The following is an 11,468-nucleotide window of genomic DNA, read 5'->3' as shown; positions in this document are numbered from 1 at the left end:
TAATTTTAATTTCCTGAGTATGAGGAGACTTTCTGCTGCTATGACTACACTGGGGCACAAAGAATGTCTACGCAGCAGGTTCCACTTCTGAGTGACAGCACCCACGTTACCCATTCGCTGCTGCCTCTGGTGACCAAGATGATAACTAGCTGGATGTTACTAGGAAGTTTGGACTGTCAAACAAAAGTGCAAGTTTTTGAGACACCTTCTCAATCCACTCTCTGCATTCGCAGTGAGACAGAGAAGAGAAATGGGACGAGGGTCATGCCACTGTGAAATATATTCAGCCTAGAAAAAGCCCACTTTATACTTTAACTTCATCTACATGCTGTTCTGTTTCTTCAAGCCACCCTATCAATTAAGGAACCTTGTAACCAGGATGGGAGATAGACCTCCGAAGTGTAAGTGAACCTAGGGGGATAATAAATGCTGATATCTGGATCAAGACAGTCCCCTGAATAACCCTACTCTGAAGACAAAACTTCAAAGGAATTAGGAATCACCTGTATGCGGCATGCCTTAAGCCCACAGCTACCCAAAAGGCCCTTAACTGCGCCTCCTCTCTCAGGTCACCTGCACTCCTGTCTGGGTGTGTACTGTCTGACAGTAAATGAACCTTCTTGTTGCACAAGCCAACTGGACTTGTCTTATCAACTCTTTACCCTAACTCAAGACAAAAGCCCTGTGACCTCAACCTCCAGAGGTAAACGTCTCTGCCACTTTGCTACCTTATTCAGCTTTCTAGTTTTACAAGCCATTTCTCTCCCTGTTTTACTTAAGGCCAGTGGGGAAGTAGTTCTTAGAACATAATCTCACTCCATCCAGGGCTCCATGGCTCCCCAAATTCTGGGATTGTAGGGATATAATTCTCATGACGTGCAGATCAAGTGGACACCGGATGCCAGGTGATGGCATCTATCATCATTACCACAGCCATAGCCATAAAACTGGGAATAGTCCCATTCCACTTCTGAGTTCCAGAAGTAGCACAAGGAACTCTGCTGTCATAGGGCATACTACTATTAATCCGACAAAAAATCACACCCATCTCAGTTCTATGTCAAATTTCACCCACAGTTAACAAAAACTTGGTAATACCTAGAGTAACACTTTCAATTTTAATTGGAGTAGGTCTAAACCAAACACAATTACAGAAAATTATAGCTTACTCCCCAATTGCCCACATAGGTTGAATAACAGCATATAATCCAACTATTATTATTCTAAATCTCCTAATTTGTTATAATGACCCTATCAATATTCATAATGCTAGTATACAACTCATCGACAACAACCTTATCTTTGTCTCACCTATCAAACAAGACACTGCTAATTACAACCATTATGCTCACAATCCTAACTATACTTGGAGGCCTTCCACCATTAGTGAGATTTTTACCTAAATGAATAATTCAAGAACTTAGCAGAAACAACATATTACCAATAATAGCAGTGATAGCTCTACTAAACTTATATTTTTATATGCACTGACTTACTCCACAACACTAAAAATATTCCGAATAACCAACAACATGAAAGTCACAATCTGAAACTGCAAAACACATAAAATTAGCCCCACCCCTAATTATTCTATGCCCAATACTTCCACTAATTCCAACCATATCAATTCTAAACTAGAAATTTAGGTTACACAGACCAAGACCCTTCAAATCTCTAAGCAAGTATAAAACACTTAACTTCTGATCCTAAGGACTGTAAGACTCTACCTACATCACGTGAATGCAAATTAGACACTTTTATTAAGCTAAATCCTCACTAGATTGATGGGATACAAACCCATGAAACTTTAGTTAAGAGCTAAAAACCCTAATCAGCTGGCTTCAATCTACTTCTCCTGCCATAAAAGAAAAAAAAAGGTGGCAGGAGAAGTCCCGGAAGAATTGAAGCTGCTTCTCTGAATTTGCAATTCAGTATTAAAACACCTCAAGACTTGGCAAGAAGAGGACTTTACCTCTATCATTAGATTTACAGTCTAATACTTATTCAGTCGTCTTACCCATGTTTATCAATTGCTGATGATTTGCTACTAATCACAAAGACATCAGCACATCATACCTTTTTTGGCGCTTGAGCTCTAATAGTGGGATCTGCTCTAAGCCTCCTTATGGTGCTGAACTAGGCCAGCCTGGGACCCTCTTAGGTGGTGATCACATCTATAACGTAAGTGTAACAGCACACAACTTTTTAATAATTTTCTTTATGGTGACAGTATTATAATTGGGGGCTTTGGAAACTGACTAGTGCCTTTAATAATTAGTGCCCCAGACATAGCATTTCCCCATATAAATAACACAAGCTTTTGACTCCTTCCTCCCTCCTTTCTTCTTCTAGCATCCTCTACAGTAGAAACAGGAGCTGGAATGGGTTGAACTGTATAAATTACTTAGCAGGTAATTTAGCACATGGAAGGGCCTCAGTGGATTTAACTATTTTTTCTCCTCATTTGGCAGGTCTTATCAATTCTAGGGGCTATTAACTTCATCACAACTATTATTAACATAAAACCTCCCACTATAAGCCAATTTCAAACTCCACTATTTGTGTGATCAGTTCTAGGAGTTACAGCCATACTCCTACTACTGTCTCTACCCTGTTCTAGCTGATGGCATTACTATGCTTTTAACATATCGCAACCTAAATACATTTTTTGATTCTGCTGGGGGAGGGGATCCAATTTTATATTAACTTATTCTGTTTTCCGGTCACCCCGAAGTATGTATTTTAATCCTTCCTGGCTTTGGAATCATCTCTCATATTGTAACCTACTATTCTGGGAAAAAAGAACCTTTTGGGTACATGGGCATAGTCTAGGCAATAATGTCAATTGGCTTTCTAGGCTTCATTATATGAGCACGTATATTTACAGTAGGCATAGACATTGATATACAAGCCTGTTTTACATCCACCACTATAATTATTTCAATTCCAACAGGTGTGAAAGCATTCAGTTGATTAGCAACTCTGCATGGCAGAAATGTAAAATGATCCCTGGCCATATAATGGGCCCTGAGATTTATTTTCTTGTTTACAGTAGGGGGCTTAAGTGGTATTGTACTAGTTAATTCTTCATTCGATATTTTTCTTCATGATACTATGTAGTAGAGCCTATTTTATTATGTGGTCTCCACAGGTGCAGTTTTTGCTATTATGGGGGGGATTTGTACATTGATTTCCTCTATTTTCAGGATATACCCTCAACCCTAAATGAGCAAAGATTCACTTTACAATTATATTTGTGGATGTTAATATAATTTTCCCCTCAACATTTTCTTGGACTTTCAGGAATACCACAACATTATTCTGATTACCCAGATGCTTACGTAACATGAAATACTGTGTCGTCCATAGGATCCTTTATTTCACTAAGTGCCATTATAATTTTTATAATCTGAGAAGCTTTTACTTTTGCTTCTACATGAGAGGTGTACATAGAACTAACACTGACCTTGAATGATTACACAGCTGCTCCCCATCTAAATATACTTTTGAGGAGCCTGCGTTTGTAAACTTAAGCAAACAAGGAAGGAATCAAACCCCCAAAAGGTGGTTTCAAGCCAGTATCATAACCTCTTTCTCAATTATTGAAGTATTAGTAAAATTTGCATAACTTTGTCAAAGTTAAATTATAGGTCTTAAGTCCTTTACACTTCCATGGCATGCCCCTTTCAACCCAGGCTAAGGCCTTGGGAGCCACAAGCCTAGAGGGAGAATGAACTCGATGCTACCTGACATTTGCCCCAGGACTGACATTCTGGCTGGGCTTCACGGTGCCACCAGGGTCTGTAACACCAAGGAGAGGAGGGCCAGGGGTTTATGTGTGCTTCAAGCCTCCTCACCTTCTCTGTCCCAAAGCTACCCTCCTGTTTTGATGGCACCATGGAACAAAATGTTAACTCCTATACTGTACTTCATTATTTATTAATTTTCTAATAGCATGTACCAGATTGAGTTGCATCAGCAAGCAGGAATGACCACTTCACTACATAGCCTGCCTAGAGGGCTGCAAGACAGAACCCAGTTGCATGTATATTAGAGCAGCCCAAGTTCACCTTCAGAGTGTTAGAATACACGGTGTCTCTCTCCAACACTGACCCTTGTCAAAGAACCACAATTTTTGCTCTTAAGAAACTTTACACCAAAATATACAATAAAATGCACAAATCGTAAAGTTCAATGAATTCTGACATATGTACACACACCACCATCACCTAGATCAAGATATCAAATATTTTCATTTTATCACCCCTCACCTACTTCAAACACATTTTTGCCAAGGAGGCATACAGATGACCAACAGATGCTCAGTATCACTCATCAGGGAAACACAAGACTAAACCCTATGAGATGTCATGTCCCATCAGTCAGAATGTCCAAAATCCAAGAGACAAAAAAATAACAGGTGTCAGCAAGGATGTGGAGACAATGTAATGCTGGTGGGACAATGGCTCCAAGTTGATGCAGCCACTGTGGAAAGCAGGAGGGAGGTTTCTCAGAGAACAGCTGTGCTCCTCTGTCATACTTTGGGATGAGGAAGGGCACTGAATGGTGGCTTGCTAAGGATGCTAAAGGGAATTACCTACCCGACTCGTGTGACCCTGCTGGTAGGGAACAGATGTTTGCAGAAATGGATCAGGTAGAACTTTCATGAGTTGACTTCAGAGAGATGAGATTGTTCCCTGTGGAGACCTTATAGGAAAAACAAAAAGGTCAGTAAGAGGGTGAACCTGACCCACTGGGCTTCTGCACTAAGGGACAGTCCACTAGCATACAGCTTTTTGGAAGCAGAGAGAGTGGGTCACAGGGGAAGCCCTGATTTGCAGGCAACCTGCCAGATGGAAAGGAGTGAGGAAGGATGCTCTCACCTATGACTACGCATGCTCCAGGGGCCTCCGTCCCTGTTGAGGCCAATCTCCCCAGCAGCCCTCTCCAGTCTCCCCACCTGACTTCTCCACTGCGTAGGCAGCTTTGGAAAGCCATCTGCCTTCCTCAAGCTCTCCTAGTGCGCAGGACCCAGACACACTGTCCCAGGCCGCACAGTGCTCTAACACACACACACCACCACATGTGCAAGAGCTACCACATGCACACACACATGAAGGGCAGCTGACACCACAGCAACACACTTACCAGTGGGCCAAGCCACCACCACGCAGCCACAGGGACCTTGACACACTCCCTGGACTCCCGGGCTGACCCATTTGGAAGCACAGGAGGCCCCCACCTGCCCCCGCAGATGCACCCTTGCAGCAGCCATGCCCGCGTGCCCACCAACCAGACAGCCGAACCATTACCCAGAGTCAGAGAAGCTGGTGGGCCTGGGGAGCTCCTGGCTGAGATCCAGTCACCTTCCTGGTTGGGTAGGTGCGTGCACTGCCCATGGTTTTCCATTGCCCACCCACAGCTTTCCACTTTCCTCCCAGGGCCCATGCAACACCCCCAAACTCCCTGATATAAAGCCAACATGGGGGCAACTACTTACTATGCCGAGTCGGCTGCAAGGCGGCGAGGCCTGCATGGGACCCAGTCCTTGTTGGCGGCGGTACAAGTCTGAGGTCGTCTAGCAGTGGAGGGCCATGAGCATTGTCGGCGAAGGCAGCGACATCGGCGTCAGAGGGAGAAGGCATTGGAGGGCAGCGGTGGCCGCAGGCATCTAGGGCAGGTGTCAGCGGGAGGCACCGGCGGGCAGGACAGGAGAGAGGCGGGCTTTAGGACAAGTGGCTGCGTTTTGATGGAGGGAAGCGGCAGAGGCTGTTGGCTTTGCCTGGTGGGGGGAATATGCTGGACGTCGGCTGCTGCCCCTCTGCCCCAGGAACAGACACAGCCAGCCACTACCAACTGTCGCTCACCACCTCCAGTCGCCGCCCCCAAACGACGCCACCACCAGCCATGCACGCTGCCCTCCCACTGCCAACGCTGCTGATGCCTTGCCCTCGCCTCTGACTGCGCACCTGCCGAGGGCAGCTTCGGAGGTCGGCCTCAGGCACAGACACCCGCGCCTCCCGCCGCTGCCCACCATGGAGCGCAGCCCGTCCACTGCAGACCCCGCTCCCCACCGCTGCCTCTACCACCTCACACGGCGCACCTGCAGATGGCGGGTGGGACTCCGCCCCCAGCCGCAGACCCCGCCGCCGAGGCGCCCGAGCCCGCAGCTCCCCGCAGCGGACCCCTTCCTCGCCCGCAGCTCCCCGCAGCGGACCCCTTCCTCGCCCGCAGCTCCCCGCAGCGGACCCCTTCCTCGCCCGATCCCTCTCCGAGCCGACGCCGCCTGCCCCCAGGCGGTGGCTGCTTACTGTGAGCTGCCGCTACGAGGACAGGCCTGCGCGAGGAAGATGCAGGGTCCCTAGCGAGGTGGGGCCCTGGAGCCGGCGGGAGCCGGCCACTGTTGGAGAGCTCCAGCCGGTGGCGCAGGGCTTTGGCGGGCAACGGCGACATCAGCGGAAGGAGGCCTTGGCGGCGGCGGGGCAGCATCTGGCGGGGACGGTGTGAGCGGCAGGCACAGGCGAGGGGCGGGGAGCTCAGGCGGGAAGTGACTGCGTAGTGCAAAGGAAAGATGGCGGGCACCGGAAGTGGGCGGCACGGGAGGCACAGGCGAGCGGCGGGTAAACGGGCACAGGAAGTGGGCGGCACTGGCCGATGGGACATGCGCGGTCGGCTCCGGAAGTGGGCGCTGCTGGCTGGTGGGACGAGCATGCGCGGTGAGTGCCGGAAGTGAGCGGCGCCGGTTGGTTGGACGAGCGTGCGCAGTGTCGGTTGCGGGCGGACCCCGCCCCCTCCGGCGCTGCCCCAACCCCTCAACGACGGAGAGGGCGCGCATCAACACCACACTCCCCTTTCTGTGCAGCATCCATGCAAAATAAAACACGGTACTCACAAACCCAAGAATGTACCGACAGTTACCAAAGGGAAAGGGACTGGGAAGGATGGGTGGAAAGCGAGGGAGTAGGGGAAAAAAAGGGGGGACATTACTATTAGCAGACATAATGTAACGGGGGTGCGGAGAGGGCTGTGGAACACAAAGACAAGAAGTGATTTTACAGCATCTTACTAGGCTGATGGGACTGTGACCAATGGGGTATGTGGGGGGGACTTGAAGGGGGGTATCTAGTAAACATTCCTCATGTAACTAGATTAATGATAGATACATAGATAGATAGATGATTGATAGATAGATAGATAGATACAGATAGATAAAAATAAGTAAGTCAGTAAGTAAAGACTCTAGGATGAACACTGGTTTTGCACACAGGAGGTGACCCAGTCCTGGGACTGAGGGGCCGATACACGTGCGCAGGCTGCCCTACGCAGCAGGCACCTGTAAAGACAGCACCCGGCCTTCCAAACCCTGATCGCACGACCCCCTCTGAACGCTGCTCAGCCCCCTCCCCACCTACCCCTCTCCCCCTCCTCCTCCTCCACCCCTGCGGACGGTTCTCCCCAGGTGGGCTGAGGTCTTGTCTGTTTTGCTAAAGAGTAAGTTAATCTTACTTCTTAGGGCCGTGGGTGTTAAGATACAATCTTATCTTTAAGATGGGATCCTTCCTGCCTTTCACTATATTGTTCATGGCTGGGCTTACTTTGTCATATTAATTACCCAGGTTATACATTCCTTGATTAGGGGCTGGGGGAGGAAAAGTAGCATCTGGGCAAAGTTAAAGATAAACGGGGCCTTTCAGCAGGCTAAAGTAAATTTCACAATAGCCTCATTTAATTGACACAATGAAGACACGGGCTATGCTGAGGCATTTTCTTATCCGGGGGATGTTTACACAGACATTCCACGTCCGGTTACTCCTAGGCTTTTCAGTTTTAACTAATCTTCACTGAAGAAAGCTTATACTCCCACTTTGATATCTACTTCAGAGAATTACTGTGACTCTGACTTTGCTGAATTGTTTAACACGGAGTTCTGGCGGGGGGTCTTTTTCCAGAGGCCCCCACCCTACTATGACTACCCACGGTCCCCGTCTCAGAATCTCTGTGGCTAATCATAAATTACTCAGCTGCAGATTACAAACCGAAAAGACAGAAAGATGAATTTCTAAATACAAGAAAACGCACTGCCAGTCCCCAAATCAAAGAAACTGCATTCAAATTAAAAATACGAAAAGTACCTCATGAAAAAAAATTTTATTTCAAAGGCGCTGCCTCCAGGCGGCGTCTCACCCGGCGCGGGTCACACTTGAACCTCAGCCCGCCCGGCCCTCGCCCTCAAGGCCCCCGCCGAGAAAATCCACACACGGCAAAACGCCTACCGGCCTCCCCGTCTGCGCGACCCAGCCCATCCCCTCCGCCTGTGGCCCCGGCCAGAGCGACGGGAGCAGGTCGGCGGGGCGGCCCCGGGCCGGGCGGATGCGCGCCGAGAGGCAGAAAGCAGCCGCCCTCACCACCCGGCCCGGACGGAGGAGCAGCGGCTCCGGCGGCCCCTCCCCCACCTGCCCCAGCGAACTTCGCCGGCCGCTCTGACGGCCGCCCTGGGCGCACCCGCTCCGCTCCCTCCCTTCCCGGGAGGCCTCTCTGGAGGAGCGCGCCGACTCCCGAACCCCGGCCAGGCCCCGCGAGCCCACCACCCGCGTCGGCCGCTTCCCGGTCCCGCCGGCCATGGGATGCCCGCCGAGCCTCTCGCACGGCCGCCTCCTCGTCCGGCCGCCCCGCGCCCTCAGGCGGAGGCAGGGGTCCCCGCGCCTGGTTCGGGTCCCTCCGTGCCCCGCGGCCACGTACCTTCCAGCCCGCAGAGCCGTCGCTGTCGCCTTCACCCCTGAAGCGGGGCCCGCTCTGGACCCTCCAACGCAGATCCACAGGAGCGGGAGCCGCTTCTCAGCCGAGGCCTCTGAAGTCCGGCCGGGCCAGCGGCTCCAAGTCCGGGCCGATCGCCGCCCTCCGCCCTCCACCAGAGGGCTGAGAAGGGGAGAGTGCGGCGCCGACAGCCCAGCGGGCGCCAAGAGAGGATCCGAGGGCGGAGGGGGTGGGGCGAAGTCGGTGCCGCCCCCACTAGCGCGCCGGAGGACAGCGCAGCCAAGCAGGCGCAGGCCCAGAACTTCACGGTGCATCAACATCTGGTTTCTGCGGGGTCCTCCGAGCGAATGGGACTGCGGGCCAGACGCGCCCGGACAGGGCCGGCGGACCAAAGCACGGAGAGAGCCGCGACGGTTGTCTCTACACCAGGCACTCGCGATGATACTGACTTGAATATGGCAGGCGGCCGAGCCTGCAGCTAATACGCAGCTGCCGAACTTACGTGTTCTGCGCGCGCGCCCAACGGCTGCCCGCCCACGACTGACGGCCCTCGAGGCCAATGAGCGCGCGGCGACGCGGCGCAGGCAGCCATTGGGCGGGCACGGCACGTAGAACAGGTAAGTCCGGCGGGTGCATAGTAGCTGCAGACGCCGCCGCCGCCGCCTTATTCAACGGCCAATAGGAACATGAGCGTCGCCGGGAGAGCCAGTCCCCGCGGCGCCCTCCGTGCCGGTCTATCGACCCTGTCTGGGCTCTTTCTCCACGCCCCCCGTCCCGTTCCCGCAGCGGGCCGGCGGAGATCAGATGTTGATAGACCCGCTAAGTTCTGGGCCTGCGCTGTGTTTGACTACTCCCAAGTCCAGGGCATGTTTTTGTTTTTTGCCTGTTTATTTACTGAGTTTCTTGGTTGGACACTTTTAGTGAAGTCTACTTTCTCTGCAGTGTTAAGCCTCTAATGTAGAGCGCACAGCACTGCGCATGTACGTGGTCACCCCGGGATGAAAGTTTTATCTGGGCTCTGACTGCCCTTCTCTCTGATCGCGCAGTTCAGCTATGTGCCCCTGTTGGCATCATATACAACTGTTAGATGCTTGGGAAGAGGATTATCCAATTGTCTTTTTAACATAAAACTTGAATATTAAAAAAACAGTTACACTGGCTTCCGTGGATTAATTCTATCACTAAATAAAATTTGACATTGCCTCAGTATTTCATAGCATAATTTTGCATTGATGTAGGTCAAATCATTGCTTAAAGAATTTTTACACAAAGAATTAAATCACATATGAGATACATGTAAATCCCATGCTTACAGGTTTATAGATTCCATCACGGCATTAACAATTGTAGATATTTTCATACATTTCCTACTTTCTATTAAGATAAAAAATTTAAAGAAAAATGTTAATTTTTCCTCAGAATTATTTAAATGCCTGCTTTTCTATTATTTATTTCTTGCTCACTTCTAAAATGATTTATGAAATTATTTTAAATGGTGAATGCTAAGATATTATTTAAAATTTCATAAATAATTAGACAAGCAATTAAGTGGTGGCTTCTGGTTGTTAGTCTAAACTGAACCTAACAAAGTTATAAAATATTAACATATGTGGAAGAATAGTTGCTTGATTTCATCTTTATATGAAAATGTCTGTGATCCTAGAGGTTGTCATGTGAAAATTAAAGCGCATAGAATTTAGAATCTTATGAACACTCTAATCTAGCCTAGGCCCCAGATGATGCACATTAACATCTGTGACAGTTGACCCTCAGGAGCCCTTTTGCATTCTAACAAACCCTGACCAATACTCAGACCCATTTCATGTTCGGAAGGCTGTTTCTCCTGTGGAGCAAAATGCTCCCTTCTTATATCTTTCATTGACTAGCACATCCTATGTCTTCTGATAAAATCCAGATCAACTATTTTCTCATATTCTAAAGAAGAACATTGATGTAGGACTGAAAAATGTAATTGTGTGAGATTCACAAATAAGCCCACTTATGAGGAAACATACCAGTTAGTAGGCTCTTGACCACAATAAATAGCATATGGGACATAATGTGGCTTAAACGGTGGAGTTTATTAATAAATCTCATTTTTTTAAAACTCTGGAGGTAATTGCAGAGACAGTTAACACAGCAGCTTTGGAGCAGCGTCTGCCCTTCTTGTGAATATGTATGCTCAAGTATTACTTCCTTACTAAATGTAGCTAAAAGGCAGGGAATGGAGGAAACTTTCTTGGTATCCAGAACCTTTTATCCCGTTAAGACACAGAAGAAGATTCCTCTTTTGTGTCAATGGCCAGGACTGGGTCACCTGCCACCTCTAAACTCACTGTTAAAGGTAAATGAGGTTATCATCCTGGAGTAGGAGTTAAGCCAATCAATACTCATGGGGAATCAGGCACAATGTCTCTTAACTAGACAAAATTAGGATTCTACCCTCAAGAACAAGAACATAATGGCTGTTGGGTAGTCAGCTCACAGACTCTACCAAAATATCTTAATCCAAATTTGAAAATCAAGTACTATAATAAATTGATCTTTTTTTCCTAATAGGTCCTATGACAAAGTATGCTCTTACAAGATTTGAGATATACTTCATACACATAAAATTCACCCACTTAAAGTGTACAGTAGTTTTTAATGTATTCACAGCCATGCAAACATCACACAGCTTAATTTAGAACATTTCCATCACCCTAAAAACAAAC

Source organism: Manis javanica, unplaced genomic scaffold, assembly GCF_040802235.1.
Source record: "Manis javanica isolate MJ-LG unplaced genomic scaffold, MJ_LKY HiC_scaffold_30, whole genome shotgun sequence".
NCBI lineage: Eukaryota > Metazoa > Chordata > Mammalia > Pholidota > Manidae > Manis > Manis javanica.
Note: the sequence above shows the minus strand (reverse complement) of the source record.